The sequence below is a fragment of the Schistocerca serialis genome, chromosome 3, assembly GCF_023864345.2.
Source record: "Schistocerca serialis cubense isolate TAMUIC-IGC-003099 chromosome 3, iqSchSeri2.2, whole genome shotgun sequence".
Taxonomy (NCBI): Eukaryota; Metazoa; Arthropoda; class Insecta; order Orthoptera; family Acrididae; genus Schistocerca; species Schistocerca serialis.
In genome coordinates this window covers 11,418,180-11,435,203 of record NC_064640.1, presented here as the reverse complement: position 1 = coordinate 11,435,203, position 17,024 = coordinate 11,418,180, and the positions used below count along the sequence as shown (strand labels likewise).

General features: G+C 42.5%; 1 protein-coding gene across 1 annotated transcript in view; it reads left to right on the top strand.

Moving 5' to 3' along the window:
- LOC126469669 (selenide, water dikinase 1-like) overlaps positions 1-17,024 on the top strand; it is a 166,144-nt gene that overhangs the window by 766 nt on the left and 148,354 nt on the right. The window lies entirely within an intron of this gene.

Genomic DNA, 17,024 nt, shown 5'->3' with positions numbered 1-17,024 from the left:
ATACGTGATATTTGACTTACAAAAACTTTTTGAGCCCTGCGATTGCCCACGAAATGTAGACCTTACAGATGTTTCCATTTATGAAATTTGTACATGCTATCAGATTCCACCATATTTCAGGTGAAGGTGGTTGTAGTTTCATGGTTGTGGGGCCATTCTGCTGATCGTAGTTGTTAGCGAAATATCCAGTACCAGTGTGTGTTTGAGAATGATGTTTTTTTGGGGTAATTTTCAGATAGATAAATTTTGTGCTTCGGACAGCCTCACCACTCCCACATGAATCTGAGTTTGTCAAATATCGTCTGTTTTGTAGACATATCTTCGTTCGGTTTGTATGTATTGTGAATTGTATTCCTGCTATTTCTACGACGGCATTTGCGTAGAAAATGGAACGTATTTACCTTGACATTGTCAACTTGTCATTTAATTTTCCATTGTATTGTGACACGAACAATAGCTAAGTTTTCTACAGAATTATTAGCCTTCATCAAACACTCTTCAAAGAAGAACTAATATTTCTAGATATTAGAGTGGCAGACAAGGGAATTTTGAAAATGACGAGTTTACACACACTTTATGTGATGAGAAAATGTATTGTGAGTGGCCGTAAAACATAAATTTGATATTTGAAACAATAAGTGTCAGTTAAAAAAAATTGAAAGGTAAACCCAACTTGGAGGACTATTACTAAGGGTGACAACAGAAATGAATGCAAATCCCATGGTATGCATCAGAAGTGTTGCCATGAAATATGGACTGGAGGAGGACTTATTTTCTCATCTCAAAGGACAAGGGAGTGGCACAGCTGGAAGGCAGTTATTCTGGGAGGTGTTGTGGAACTGTCAAACTCGCTGAAATATTTCGGAAACTGAGGAGTTAAACTTACAAAGAAGTAAAAGACACCGAAAAAATTTAATTGAACACATCACACTCTTTTCTTTCTTCTTCTTTTTTTTCCATTGACAGACTGGTGGTAGACTGGTTCATAAACTTTACAGACCTTGATTCGACAGTGAAGAATCCTGAAGTCCTTCCAGCTAGAAGTATTACAAATGATCAATTCATAATGGCAAAAAACAAAATGACAAAATTGAGTGACTTGATGTAAAAGATGACCCAATATGTATTTACTGTTTTGAAAAAATCAGTTTGTCTAAATCCATCTAGAACCAAAGAAAGAGCTGCTGGAATTTGAAATGAGGTTTTTAAAGCTTATAGGGAGGGTAGATTTTGGTTGCCGTTGAAAGAAAAAGTGGAAGTAGTTGCAAATTCATTCTTGTTTTTTTGGACCAATCAAGACAATATCTATTGATACCTTTCATGGTAAACTCATTCCTGATGTGAAAAAACTGTAATGTTGAAAAGTATCATAGAGCCCTTTAATGTTTAGAAACAGTAAATCCTAGTTATGAAATACTGTTTCTGTTTTAAATGTCCATATCTTTTAATTGCCATTGTTTCATAATTGTTTGATAAATCCCTCACTGTAGTGGTTTGGATGTATACATTTTGTTTCGCAATTAATCTAATTGGTACTCGTAATAGTCCACTAAATAATTCATGCAACATCTGTCTGAAAATTACTTGAACAAAATTTCTAGTTGGTGTGATGAATGGCAGCTAGATTTAAATGTAGACAAATGCAGGTAAGTAGTAAAAATAATCCAATAATTTTTTGATACAATATAATAATGTGCTGCGTGACCCAGACACATTAAGTATCCAGGTATAAGATTGCAATGAGGTATGATATGGATCAAGCCTGTAAGGATTGTAGTGGGGAAGGTGAACGGTTGACTTCAGTTTGTTTGGAGAATTTTAGGAAAATGTGTGTCATCTGTAAAGTAGACTAGTGTGACCTATCCTTTAGTACTGTTTGAGTGTTTGGGATCCCCATAAGATTGAATTAAAGCAGCGGTTCCTGACCTTTTAGAGACCATACCCTGGAGTGCAATCCAAAAGTAGCTACCCCGGACTCATTCCTCCCCCTCCCCAGACTACTCCCCCCACTATTATCAACATTAGTGCCTAATTAAACTTGACAAAAAGATAAATTATATGTATACATTTTTGTGGGTGTTTTTATTTAACCACTACCCAATGAATCAGACATTTGATACTGCTTATTTCTAAAAACATTTTTTCTTATAAAATAAAGAAATTTACAGTGCATTGCTAGTACTGTTTACAACTCCTCAGAAAAGAAAGCTAACTACCCCATTGAGGATAGACACGTGTTGCACCACTCTTCTCCCTAGTGACACATGCTTCACCCTCACCTTGCACCACCATTTAATATAATAATTCTATATGTCTCAGTGGTCTGGTACAAGTCTTCCAATGGCATGTCACTTCAAGGATTTGGGTCGACAGAAGTGTCCGATCCCACACGTCGGCTTTGACCCTTGACGTAAGGGTGTTGTCGTGTGTGACGTCATGACGGCGTGGAGTTTGGTTTGTGAGTGTGGCGTGTTTGTAGATGTCATCGTGTTGTGGTTTGTTGTGCTCTCTGGTGGTATGTTCAGGGTTTTTGTTTTTGTGGTGTAATGGGCTCAGTTTGCTTTTGCTCATTATCCAGAATTGTTCAGTGTGTCGGCTGTGTTTGTAGTGGAATTCGTTTCAGTAAGTTAATGATTTTGTGTGAAGGTTAATTTAGTGTTGTTTGCTGTACGTCGTGTGGTAAATTTAGTAAAATTAATCGGTCGTTGTTTTTGTGCAGGAATGGATATGACGGATAAAATTAAGTGCGCAGGTCAAAGGAAGTGTTCAATCCCAATGTGTGGCTGTGTATGTTGATATTGGTATTGGGAGATGTTTTTGAGCCATATAGGCCAAGGGAAGTGTTTGATCCTAATTTATGGGATCAGGAGCTGCTGTTGAGCTATATAGGTCAAGGGAAGTGTCCGATTCCAGATGATTTTTGTTTAGTGATATTTGGGGAGTTTTGTGATGTCAGTTTTTTTCGTCGTTTTGTATGGGGGTGGGTGTCTAAATTTGTTTAAAATTAGTTTGCCCCACCCAAAAACACCCCATTTCCCGCGCTTGTCCCATTAGTGTCATTAGGCTTTTTGTGGAAAGTGTGTGTGTTTGTTTTTGCAATGTATTTTCGATCTCATAATGTGTACATCCCGACTTTATATGCGCCATATTGGAATCGTGATTTATGTTCGTTTCTGCCATATTTGTGACGTCATGGGTCAAAGCAGATGGGCGGGATCGGACGCATCCGTATCTCCGAGGATTTGTGTGTCCCGTACCTACCCAGTTACCCAACTGGGGATAGGCAACCTGCAGTTTAAAGTGGAATTTGAACCACATGTCGTTTCTCGTGGCTACTCATATTGTTGATTGCTAGGTTAAGACACAGACTGAAAAATCTATGATGTGACTGGAATTCAGTCCTGTAGGCTCTCTGTTTCCGGCACGTGCTTAACCGCTAGAACACCAGGCCCAACAATCAACAAAGTTAAAATGTGTGCAGTACACTTAAGCTAATTGTTTTTAAATCACCTGATTACTGGCCTCCCTATATCTGAATGGACAGAAATTGGAAGATTAGGCTACCAAAGCTTTGTGTCTGACCACTGCCACTAGTAATGGTGGTAATAATAATAATAATAATAATAATAATACATATTGGATAACCACAGCAACTGCATAGAAGCGATGGAAAAAACAGATACCTATAAATATCCAGGATACAGACAAAAAAATAGGAATAGATAATACAAATATTAAAGAAGAACTAAAAGAAAAATATAGACAAAGACTAACAAAAATACTGAAAACAGAATTGACAGCAAGAAACAAGACAAAAGCTATAAATACTTATGCTATACCAATACTGACCTACTCATTTGGAGTAGTGAAATGGAGTAACACAGACCTAGAAGCACTCAATACACTTACACGATCACAATGCCACAAATATAGAATAGATCACATACATTCAGCAACAGAAAGATTCACATTAAGCAGAAAGGAAGGAGGAAGGGGATTTACCGATATAAAAAACCTACATTATGGACAGGTAGACAATTTAAGAAAATTCTTTCTAGAACAAGCAGAAACTAGCAAAATACACAAAGCAATCACTCATATAAATACATCGGCTACACCACTGCAATTTCATAACCACTTCTACAACCCTTTAGATCACATAACATCAACAGATACGAAGAAAGTAAATTGGAAAAAGAAAACACTACATGGCAAGCACCCGTATCATCTAACACAGCCACACATTGATCAAGATGCATCCAACACATGGCTAAGAAAAGGCAATATATACAGTGAGACGGAAGGATTCATGATTGCAATACAGGATCAAACAATAAACACCAGATATTACAGCAAGCATATTATTAAAGATCCCAATACCACAACAGATAAATGCAGACTTTGCAAACAACAAATAGAAACAGTAGATCACATCACAAGCGGATGTACAATACTAGCAAATACAGAATACCCCAGAAGACATGACAATGTAGCAAAAATAATACATCAAAAGCTTGCCTTACAATATAAACTTATAAAACAACACATTCCCACATACAGGTATGCACCACAAAGTGTACTGGAGAATGATGAATTCAAATTATACTGGAACAGAACCATTATAACAGATAAAACAACACCACATAACAAACCTGACATCATACTCACCAATAAAAAGAAGAAATTAACACAACTAATCGAAATATCCATACCCAATACAACAAATATACAAAAGAAAATAGGAGAAAAAATTGAAAAATACATCCAACTGGCTGAGGAAGTCAAGGACATGTGGCATCAGGATAAAGTTGGCATTATACTAATTATACTATCAACTACAGGAGTCATACCACACAATATCCACCAGTACATCAATGCAATACAGCTACATCCAAACCTATATATACAACTACAGAAATCTGTAATTATTGATACATGTTCAATTACCCGAAAGTTCCTAAATGCAATATAACACGTACCATACAGTTAAAAGGAAGTGACGCTTGATCAAGGTTCGCGTCACTTTCCGTTTTTAACCAGACTTAACGTCTGAGAAAGTAAAGAAATAATGATACCTTAATACCTTAGTTTTTCCCAGCGTAAGTTATTTATACAGTTTAGACTCCACAGCAGTGTAGTAGCCATTATGCAGTTTCTGTTGTGTGTGGGTGTCAGTTCCTATGTTTTTGAGAAGTGATCAATGAAGCAATTCATTGCCCATTGCTGGAACAGGCTAAAACCCAGAGAGGGCAGTTTCATGAGATACTTAAGCTTATGTACGTGTCTAAATTTCACTGTCATTGATGCATTGTATACAAAGTACACGTGTAGTAGGTGGACTAAGAGAGGACAATGGTGATTATGTATTCGTTTCACTGGCTGTAACCTCCAACACATTGTGTTACATGTCATGCTAGGATTTGAAAATATATGTAATTATTTGTAGCTTATCTAATCTGTATTGCAGTCTTACAAATAGTGTAATAGTAACGTTCTTTTAAAAATAAGTTTTCCTGAAGAGCGAGCCAATTGAGAAAGGGTGCCTTACATGGTGCATCATATCCATCGTGCATAGAGATCTTAAGCCCAATTTCTCATGATGGTATTGCAGTCCCACTCATGCTCCATTTGAGCGAGGACACCTTTCTGGGTGCGTTTTCCTCCATCCACTATGTTGTGTCATTTTCTGCGCCGATGATGACCATGGAATTCTTTGTGCCTCATATCCAGCACGGTAGCCAGTCCATTGTGGTGCGTCCGCCATGTACAGTATTGGTTGTTGCACCCCTTACTACACAGGGATCGCTCTGCTGATGCCTGCGCCATTAACTCCCCACGTATGCCAAGGAGTAGATGCCCGTCATTGAGGGCATCGGGACGCCCGGCAATGGTCATCCTGCCTTTGCTGTGGCTGGGTGGTGCCCATGGGGAGGGCCCCAGGTCAGATTGAGTGGCATCGGGGCGGATGATGTGTGATGAAGCATTCCACGTCATCACTTGCTGGTGATAAAATGTCAGCAGTCTCTAAGTGTTCCAAGTATCAGTACAGTGCAAGGAAGTATGATCCTAAATCGTTCCCCCCCCCCCCCCCCCCCCCTGCCCACACCATGGGAGGCACGCCAGGCTAAGGATGGCAGCGAACCTTATTCACCCCGGTACCTCATATGTACGAGAACTGATGGGTGTTCCTTTGTCTCGGTGAAGTCTGTTTTTTGTAGAGCATTTAGAGGGCAAGTTTGGGGAGGTGGAGGGCTTGTCAAAATGCGGTCCGGATCAGTCTTGATAAAAACAGCATCCTCTGCTCAGTCACAGGCATTACTCGCTTGTGACAAGCTGGGGATGTTTCTGTTACCATTACGCATCATAAGAGCTTAAATATGGTCCAGGGTATTATATTCAACGGGGACCTGCTTTTGCAGTCTGACGACGAGCTGCACACGAATTTAGAGCGGCGAGATGTTCATTTCCAACTAACAGCGACAAGGAGTTCATCTTGTCTGTCGGGGTCCGAGGGATAATCATGTTGCCACCAGCGCCTTCATCTTGGTCTTCGAGGGTGATAAATTACCTGAGAAGGTCAAAGTGATGGTCTACTGCTGTGGTGTCAAGCCATATATTTCTCCTCCACTGTGGTGCTTTAAGTGCTGGAAGTTCGGTAATATGTCTTCCTGCTGTACTTCCTGCATGACATGTTGAGATTGTGGACGTCCATCCCATCCCAATACTCAATGTGCCCTGCCTCCAATCCGGGTCTACTGCGGAGAGCATCATTCCCCTTGCTCACCAGGCTACAGGATTTTACAGCGAGAAAGGAAAATAATGGAATGCAAGACCCTGGACTGACTGACCTACACTGAGGCCAATAGGAAATTTGAGTGCCTACATCCTGTGGCTATGACCACTTCTTATGCCGCTTCTACGAGAACAGTTCTAGCCCCATCAGTTCCGTGAGTTCCAGTCGGCTCTGAGCCGGAAGTCTACACCTGCCCCCTTGATGGTGGGGAGTCACTTCCTTCCCTGTTGCTCCCGCACCACTTACCTCGGGAGCACTGTCCCTCCAACTATCAGGGGCACCAGTCCCCACTTCTCATCCAGAGAAGCATAAGTCGTCTTGGGCTCTTCTCGCTAGGAAGGTGTCTCTTTGGTCACCCGCTTCCCAGGTTTCTGCTCATGGGAAAGATGATGCCTGCCAGTGCCTGAAGTGCCCAAAAGCTCTGGTCGTAGGGCTTCACAATCATTCTCTGTCCCGGAGACTGAATTAGTGAAGCCCTCCCAGCCAGAGAAACTCGAGGGTCAGAGAGAGAAATCCAGAAATAAGACCCCTAAGACCAAGGAAATTGCAGTGGCATCCACACCACCGTTGCCTACAAGCTCTGCGTCTTAGGATGAGTTGAAAATTCTGGCGTCCGCTAAGGACCTAGATCTCGCCAGACACTTAGACACAATGGATATAAGCCCATTTATGAAATAAGTTGGTGGCAGCAGGTGACCTGAGGCGTAGACTGCCTCATTGAGTGTTTCATGCCTTCCAATTTAGTAGTTGTGAAAGTGTTACTGAGATGATATATAAACTCCAGTGGAAGACTCTGCAGGAGAGACGCTCAGTAGCTCGGTACGGGCTTTTGTTGAAGTTTCGAGAACATACCTTCACTGAAGAGTCAAGCACTATATTGCTCCCTCCTACGTATATCTCGCGAAGAGACCATGAGGATAAAATCAGAGAGATTAGAGTCCACACAGAAGCATACCAACAATCCTTCTTTCCACGAACAATACGAGACTGGAATAGAAGGGAGAACCGATAGAGGTACTCAGGGTACCCTCCGCCACACACCGTCAGGTGGCTTGCGGAGTATGGATGTAGATGTAGATCCGTAGTGAATATAATGATGTCACGTGGAGTTTGCGATTTATGTCCTGATACTGGTATATAGTGAACATGTTCCCCTGCAAACTCCTCTTGAAGCTGTGGCTGTCAGGGTATGGACAACGCAGGAAATAACTTTAAGCAACGTATATCTCCCTTCAGGTGGTGTGGTACCGCTTAACATATTGGCTGCACTGATTGGTCAACTCCCTAAACCTTTCCGACTTCTGGGAGATTTTAATGCCCATAGCCCCTTGTGGGGTAGCACCATGCTTACTGGCCCTGGCAGCGATGTCGAAAATTTACTGTCCCAACTCGACCTCTGCCTCTTAAATACTGGGGCCGCCACACTTTTCAGTGTGGCTCATGGTAGTTACTTGGCCATTGATTTATCAATCTGGAGCCCAGAACTTCTCTCATCTAACCTCTGGAGAGCACATGACGACCTGTGTGGATGACCACTTCCTCATCTTCCTGTCACTGCCCCAGTGTTAGGCCCATAGACACTTGTCCAGATGGTCTTGAAACAAGGCAGACTGGGAAACTTTCACCTCTACTGTCACTGTTGAATGTCTCCCGCTTGGGAACATCAATGTGATGGTTGACAGGTGACTACAACAATTGTTTCTGTGGCAGAAAACACGATCCCTCGCTCTGTAGGGTGCCTCCAGTGAAAGGAAGGCCCTACGTGGTCACTGAAGCAATTAAGGAACGTCGGTGAGCTCTACAGTGGCACCAAGTCTGGACAAAGATAAAATGAGTTTTTGGGTACCAGATCCCAACAGGTGTCCCTGGCATTGACATCAGTGGCGTGTTATCTACCGCCGCAAACACGACTGACAAGCACTTTCCTGAGCACTGTGCTCGTGCCTCTGCATCAGAGAATTACCCCCAGCCTTTCGCACTCTCAAATGGCGGATGGAAGAGGAAGTCCCCTCGTTCACGACATACCACAGTGAACCCTATAATGCCCCATTTACAGAATGGGAGTTCCTCTGTGCACGTGCACATTGCCCTGACAGCTCGTGGGCCAGATTAGGTCCACAGTCAGGTGATTAAGCATCTCTTGTCTGACTACAAGCAACATCTCCTCATGATCTTCAACCAGATCTGGTGTGATGGTGTCTTTCCATCATGCTGGCAGAAGAGCACCATCATACTAGTGCTCAAACCTGCAAAACCCCGCTTGATGTGGATAGCTATCAGCCCATCAACTTCACCAATGTTCTTTGCAAGGTGCTGGAACGATGGGGTTGGGGCCTGGAGTTGCGTGGCCTGCCGGCTCCATGTCAGGACGGCTTCCGCCAGGGTCGCTTTACCACTGATAATCTTGTATCCCTCGATTCTGCCATCTGAACAGCTTTTTCCAGAAGTTAACACCTGGTTGCCATCTTTTTTGATTTACGAAAAGCGTATGACACCATCATATCCTTGGCACATTATACGAGTGGGGTATCAGACTTCCACTCCTGATTTTTTTAAAATCCAGAATTTCCTGTCTTTCCGTATTTTCCATGTCCAGGTTAGTGCCTCCCATAATTCCCCCCCCCCCCCCCCCCCCCCGCCCCCCTCCCCCATCCAGGAGAATGGGGTCCCACAGGGCTCTGTATTAAGTGTGTCTATTTTTAGTGGCCATTAACGGTCTAGCAGCAGCTGTAGGGCCATCCGTCTCACCCTCTCTGTATGCAGACGACTTCTGCATTTTGTACTGCTCCACCAGTGCTGGTGTTGCTGAGCGGCGCCTACAGGGAGCCATCCACGAGGCGCAGTCATGGGCTCTAGCCCACGACTTTGTTTTCGGCCACAAAGTCATGTGCTACGCTCTTCTGTCAGCATTGTATCGTTCATCTGGAACCATAACCTTACCTTACTGATGATCCCCTCACTGTAGTGGAGACATATAGATTTTTAGGACTGGTTTTCGACGCCCAAATGACTTGGCTTCTCACTTTCATCACCTTAATCGGAAGTGCTGGGAGCACCTCAGTGCCCTCTGCTGCCAGAACGACACCGGCTGGGGTGTAGATAGCTTTACGCTGCTGCAGCTCTACAGAGCAGTTGTTCAATCCCACCTCGACTGTGGGACTCGGGTTTATGGTTCAGCGGCGCCCTCAGAGTTGCATTTACTTGACCCAGTGCAACACTGTGGTGTTAGACTAGCGATGGGAGCTTTTAGGACGAGTCTGGTGACAAGCGTCCTTGTGGAGGCTGGAGTCTCTCCATTGCGTGCATAACTGCTTACCAGTTATGTTGCTCATGTTCGTACTTCTCCTGTGAATCCGAATTGCCATCTCCTTTCCCCACATACGGTGGTTCATCTCCCGCATCGGCGGCTGAGGTCAGGGCTTCCAATTGCAGTTTGCGTCAGATCCCGTGTATCTGAACTGGAGTTCTTGCTTTTACCACCTGTACTCGGGGTTCAATCATGTACACCTCCTTGGTGTACACTTAGGCTGCGGCTTCGCCTGGACCTTTCACATGGCTCAAAGGACTCGGTTCACCCCACGGCTCTCCGCTGTCATTTTATCTCAATTCTTGACATGTACTGATGCCATGAAGTGGTTTACACTGACAACTTGATGGGTCATGGTCATGTTGCCTTTGCGTATATCCATGGAGGACGTATTGAACAGCATTCCTTGCCCGATGGATGCAGTGTTTTCAGTGCATTGCTGGTGGCTATATCTCGTGCTCTTGAGCACATTTGTTCATGCCATGGGGAGTCGCTCCTTATGTGTACTCACTCCTGGAGCAACCTATAAGCTATCGACCAGTGCTACTCTAGTCATCCTCTGGTAGCGACCATCCAGGAGTCCCTCTGTGCCCTGGAACGGTCCGGTCCTTCAGTTGTGTTTGTGTGGACCCAAGGACATGTCGGAATCCCAGGCAACGAACTTGCTGACAGGGTGACCAAACAGGCTACACAGAAACTGCTTATGGAGATCGGCATTCCAATAAGTGACCTGCATTCGTTTTTACGTCGCCAGGTTTTTGGGCTTTGGGAGACGGAATGACATAGTCTCAGTACGCACAACAAACTGTGTGCCATTAAGGAGACTAAGAATGTGTGGCAGTCCTCCATGCGGGCCTCTCGCAGGGACTCTGTGGCTATCTGCTGGCTCCGCATGGCCACGTTTGGATGACCCACGAGTACCTCCTGCGTCGTGAAGCCCTGCTTTACTGTCTATTCGGCACTCTGTTGACAGTGGCCCATATTCTGGTGCACTGTCCCACTTTGACTCTCCTGCAATGAAATTTTGAGGTACCGGACTCATTGCCGCTAATTTTATCTGACAACGCCTCATCGGCTGATTTAGTTTCATATTTTATTCATGAGGGTGGTTTTTAACATTTGATCTAAATTTTAGTGCATATGCTTTGTCCCTCTGTGTCCTGCACCCTAGTGCTTCTAGGGAGGTGGTTTTATTGTATGGTCAGCCAGCCATGGTAATCTGTTTTGTTGTTTTAATCTCTTCTATCTGTTTCTGTGGGTTTCTTCCCCCTTTTTTTCCATTTAAGTGTTGTTGCCCTTCCGTTGTTCTTGGGGTTTTTCCTTTCTCTCCAGTTTTTGTTGTCAGTGTTGCTTGTTTTATTCTCACCCTTGTGGCATTGTTTTATTCGGAACAAGGGACCAATGACCTAGCTGTTTGGTCCCTTCCCTTCTCTTTTAATAATTTCTGTGGCGGAAAAGTGATCCCTCGTTTTCTAGGGTGCTCCTGGCGAAAGACACACACACACACACACACACACACACACACACACACACACACACACCAGAAGTCGCTGAGGCAATTAGAGTGTTGGCAAGCTCTACAGCTAAATAAGCGGCACCCTTCCCTAGAGCACCTAATGGCCTTTAAGTGGCTCCATGCCTGTATTCGCCTGCTTATAAAACAACGGAAACAGGAGTATTGGGAGAGGTAGGTGTCGACCATTGGGTGCCATACGTCACAATGCCAAGTCTGGATAAATATCAGACGTCCTTTTGGATATCAGATCTCAACAGGTGACCTTACCAGAACTGACGTGCACAATCTTTGATTTCTTTGTAGGTGACGAAGTCGCATGTTTTCACTGTTTTCTCTGATGCTTGCTTTCCAGTTCAAAATGGTGACACCATATTTCGTTACCTGTGACAATACGTGACAGAAAACCGTATTCCTCCTCACGATACCGTTGCAGATGACTCAGACAGCACCATTAGAGTATTGTGCTGTTTTACAGTCAGTTGGTGGGACACCCGCTGGGCACTGATTTCTCTTCTTGTCTAAACTATTTATCGTCCACATTTCACTTCCATACATGGCTACACTCCATACAAATACTTTCAGAAACGATTTCCTGACACTTAAATATATACTCGATGTTAACAAATTTCTCTTCTTCAGAAACGCTTTCCATGCCATTGCCAGTCTACATTTTATATCCTCTCTACTTTGACCATCATGAGTTATTTTGCTCCCCAAATAGCAAAACTCCTTTACTACTTTAAGTGTCTCATTTCCTAATCTAATTCCCTCAGCATCACCCGACTTAATTCGACTACATTCTATTATCCTCGTTTTGCTTTTGTTGATGTTCATCTTATATCCTCCTTTCAAGATGCTGTCCATTCCATTCAGCTCCTCTTCCAAGTCCTTTGCTGTCTGACAGAATTACAATGTCGTCGGCGAACCTCAAAATTTTTATGTCTTCTCCATGGATTTTAATACCTACTCCAAATTTTTCTTTTGTTTCCTTTACTGCTTGCTCAATATACAGATTGAATAACATCAGGGAGAGGCTACAACCCTGTCTCACTCCCTTCCCAACCACTGCTTTCCTTTCATGCCCCTTGACTCTTATAACTGCCATCTGGTTTCTGTACAAATTGTAAATAGCCTTTCGCTCCCTGTATTTTACACCTATAGATGTAGATGTACCCTATAAATGCCTGAGATTTAAACTAGCCATGGGGTAATTTCCAGACTCATTTTTAGTTTTTGGTCTTTGGTATTTTTAATCTTATTTGAGAAGTGTGAAATATTCTCCAGATAGTGATGGGTCATGTGAGTGTAGTGGTGCTCGTATAACATAACGTGCAATGTGCCAGCTTGCGAGGCAGGAAGGTGAGCCGTGCTCAGAATGAATCTATCTGTTGTATTCGTCACCATGTCTGGTGCACAGGCCGGCCAGTATGTGATTTTTATGCAGTTTTCTGTGTGCTCAGTTGAGCAAATGCTGGGCTGTTCCCCACTTTTTGCCTCGTACACCTTGATGTACAGGGATAGGCAAGATAATGTGAACACCTGTACTTGTTTGGTAATGGTTTATTAACACTTTGCCGTCTGCACGTCCCGTATAAATTTATTGTTGTGGTGCTGGCAGCACTAATCCGGATTACTTGGCTTGTCGCCGGCTGCTTGTCATCTTTCCATTGATGACAAGCTACAGACACACAGACTTTTGTGGGCTTTAAATTTTCTGGAAATCCTCTATTTTGCTGTATTGTTCCACAAGCTCGAATTTCCTTTTCAAGTAACTTCTCTGCAAGTTGTACACTGTTATAATAATTATCCATGTAATAGAGGTTATGCCACTTTCCATAAGAAGGTGTCAATAATTCCATCACTGTTTTTGCTAAAGGCCATCCAATGCCAAAATATATCTTGAATGAGGAAACGTATCCCATACTCGAATCACACAGCCAAAGGAGTATGCCATATTTCGTAACTTTCAACAGATTGTAAACATTAAAACGTCCACGCCACATCAGTTGAGATGTTTTGACTTAAACGTTTCTTTAAACTTTTTGGAAAAATAACCAGTTATGAATTGCACTTTGAAAAGCCGGTCGGCATTACCCGGTTTACTGTTGTTGTCGGGACAATGTAAAAATGATAATATTTGTCTTAATTGGTTGCAGGACATCGTTATGCGAAATATTGGTGTATCTGTCAACGGATTCGTTGACCAATAATAATCAATCCTTGCCTTTTTTACAGTTCCCATGAGGATAGCAAGCCCAAACCATTTTCTAAATTCTGGTCCTGTAATGTTGACAGATTTGACATATTTTTTATCCAGTTTTCTTCTATTGCAATTTTGACTATAGTACTTGTTGGTTTTGTTACTAATATATTCGAATAGCTCATTCCCAATACATAATTCTAAGATATCCTTGATGCTTTGTATATATTTGGTAAATATGTTTGGACCTGGACATCCTTCAGATTTATTATTGGTCCTCGGCAAATCAAAGTCTGGCCACTGTGTACTGTCTTCTTCATATGATTCATCCGAATCAGTTGCCAACTATAGTGTTTGCCGAATTCCTCTTGGATGTATTTCAGTATCTTACCAAGATTCTGCTTTGCATTTTTCAATGTCTTCCCAAGTGGCAAAGTCGTCCAGAACGTAAGACAAAATGTCCACGCATTCATTGTAAATAATCATATTGCTCTTTCGTCTGCCGTGGTGAAAGGGCACAAGTACTTATGAAAACAAGAAACTTGTTGACGTGTGTAATTTATTGTTACCTAAACAAAACATCAACAGAATGCAAAAGACACTGAAGCGCTGTCGCCGGCCACTGCGCGATACTATGCTCACAACACCACTGTGGTCCTAGGATGCATATGTTGAAAAGGCACTTCAGGGTCATGAGTGGACTCGAGCATAACAGCAGCAATAAATATGTGTCATAGCATTTAGTTTAGTATGGTGACTTGGAGTTCGTGTGGTTGACATACTGATAAGCAACTGCATAATTGCAAGATTCAGATTAAATCCCACTTTTGACAATTATTTTTTTGTTTTGTTGCGAAAATTTTCTAGTCAGTGGAAAATGTGAAACAATTTGTGGTTCTTCATATGATTTTTTTGCCCTTAAAAAGGACACAGCATGTGATTTTTTTTTTTTTTTTTTACCAGTTAATGTCCTGTTCCAAAGCCTTCCCCTTCAGTGAGCATCTGTATCCTGTGAGGAAGCAAGTCTGTGAGGTGAATAATAAACCACTCATTTTCTGCCACCACATCTCAGGCAGTTAGGATGACTTTCCAAAAGTCATCACAGGTTCTACAGCACAGGTCAGGCCAGTTTTCTTGCATGGTCCATGTCATCTGTGCCCATACATTTTAAATGGGACTGGTACAAGAGGAGGCCAGTTAAGAAATATCATTCTGATCTGAAAGCCTCTACTGCACTGTATCGACATGTATCAGACTAATCCTGCTGGGAACAAATCAATCCCTCAGGATATAGTTGCCATACACTAACCTAGATTGTTAGTATACTGGATGGTATCGAGTCGGCCATCTGCCTTGGGATTCTTCACAAGTCCATCGGAACACAACAAACCCACCCCAAACTGCCACAGACATGGTGTCAACGGCGACAGCAAGGTGACTCACAGATGTATTTGGGGTCAGCACCATGCCATGTATGTACTTGTACTGGACCATCATTCTATGTGGAAAATACTGACAGGTCAGAAAATATTACAAGCCATCTGTCACAATATATACTTTTCTAAGCAAACATTAGAGTTGATCATAGTAGAGCTTCCCATTGAAGGTCACATTTGCTTTGTAGTCCAGCCTCCTGGCGCCTGTCTCGGACCATTTCACTTGATCTGGGAAATGCAGTAGTATGTTTAAACTGCTTCACATTTATAAAAAAATTTTGGCAATGTGCATTTACATATTAGCATGGGCTGGTGGTGTTACCTGCCAGCATCCGGTTCTCATGCACCTTCTGGGCCCAAGCCTCCAATGCCACCTCCCTTCTTCCACAAAAGCAAAGACATGGACACAAGTAGTCAGTTGCTGATGAATAGTGTGACTGGACTCAAAAGTGAGGTGGGTTATGTATCTGACCATGAATGATGTGTACAGCCATTAGCTATTACAAATGAATTGTGTGATGACAGATGTAACCCATTGCATTATACTCTCAGTGCAACAGAATGCGGCCACTACGCATGAAGATAACATCTGACTTGATAAATTACTACAGAATGACGTTCTTCTCCAGATAAGATAATCCTACAAGGACGTGCATGTTCACCGTCTCTACTTAACACTTGATGGGACTTAGGCACTTGGATTCTTTCATTCTTTTAACTGTGCTGAAATCTCTTCTGCCCTAAAAAAAATGCTGTGTGCTATATTGCTTTTTATATATGATCAAACTAGGTATACAACTGAACAGTGAGGGATAATGTTGTGTGTGCAAGTATGAAATATAAGTACTGATAAAAAATACAATTAGTTGCAGAATAAGTTTGTCAGTTATACAGGTAACATTCTTGTATGTCTTACTGATTGTAACACCTTGAGTAAAATAATCACGTGCCAGATTTTTACGCAGTAAAGAATATTGCCATGAGCTTTGGTGCATGCAGTGTGGTGTAGTGGTTAGTGTCACTGGCTGGCATGCTGTGCGTCACCAATTCCAACTGGACTATCGGCAGTTATTCAGTATTTGTCATATCTGGAAGGTTCTTGAAATGTCTTACACTTGTATATTCTCGGATATAAAATGTGTGTATAAGTACCAGAATCCTGGAATATTCTATGCTTCTGTAAATAGATACTCTCTGTCCAGGAGGTCAGTTCTGTTTGGGCTATTTGTTGATGCTTGTCATAAACTTGCTTTCAGTGCTAAGTTTTTTATTTCGTTGGTGACCCTTATTTTGGATTTGGACTGAGTGTCTTTACGACATGACATTGTTTGGTGGAGACACTAGGTACAGCAAAACATGTATCACTGACTCCAATAAGGCAACAGAAAAGTGTTCGCCTACACAGATGGGCACCTGATTATGAGCAGTACGCTGTTCTCATGATCCATGTAGTCAGGAGACCAATCAATTCCAAGCCAGCAGTTAGTAAGCTGTACTCAAGCATCTGTCTGTGTTTTCCAGAGATGCTGGTCATGACCATACAAAATGGCTGAAAGGGTTTGGCTGAGTTGTTAGATACAATATGTGGGATGACGTGAAGTGTTTGGAAAATGTGCACTTCTACTTTGGCAGCACACCCAAGCAATATTAGAGACCAAAAAAGAAAATGCTGAATAGCTGGAATAAATTCCAAGCCGAATTGAAGAAATCATTTTCTGACACTCAGTTAAGTCCACTTAGTGGAAGAACATTCTAAAAAAAGGGTCTAGCAT